This window comes from Oncorhynchus nerka, linkage group LG28, assembly GCF_034236695.1.
Source record: "Oncorhynchus nerka isolate Pitt River linkage group LG28, Oner_Uvic_2.0, whole genome shotgun sequence".
NCBI lineage: Eukaryota > Metazoa > Chordata > Actinopteri > Salmoniformes > Salmonidae > Oncorhynchus > Oncorhynchus nerka.
This window is the reverse complement of record NC_088423.1, coordinates 62,879,261-62,879,917: the sequence shown is the minus strand read 5'-3', so window position 1 is coordinate 62,879,917 and position 657 is coordinate 62,879,261.

The window sequence follows — 657 nt, the reverse complement described above, 5'->3', positions numbered from 1 at the left end:
GCGCGGAGTGGTGGTCTATGATCGTGACGTGCAGGTGTACACTGATGACGCTTTGGCAGGTAGGCCCCATCATCTCTATGGCTAGACCTACTGTATAGTGTTTGCAATAGTAGCCCGATTACTGTAACATATTACAGTATTCTGTTCATCCACTATGCAGTGGTCGTTTGGAGTGGACAATAGATACCACTAGGCTACAAATCTCCAAAACAGGCCAATCAACATACATGATACAGAACAGGCAAAACAAATATGCTCCGACTTAAAAAGGAGTACCGGTAGTCATAAAATAACCATTGGCTACATTACTTACTCTGAACATCAAAGTAAGTCATGTCTACTAAAAGTGATGACAGACATTTAAAAATAAAACAAATAAAGACTGATCACTATCATCTGTTCAGCGCCAACGTTTACTTTGGGTGGGTTTGGATGTAGGGCAAGAACAAAAGAATTGCACTTAAGTGTCCTACTGTATGAAAATACACTGCACTGCCATCTCATGGTCAAGGTCAATTTGAAAACATTTACATTTACATTACATTTAAGTCATTTAGCAGACGCTCTTATCCAGAACCTAAGTACTACAGAGTACAGACCCTGAAAATCACTTGTTAACATGGGACAAGTTAGCAGGGTGATACTTTTATTGTACTT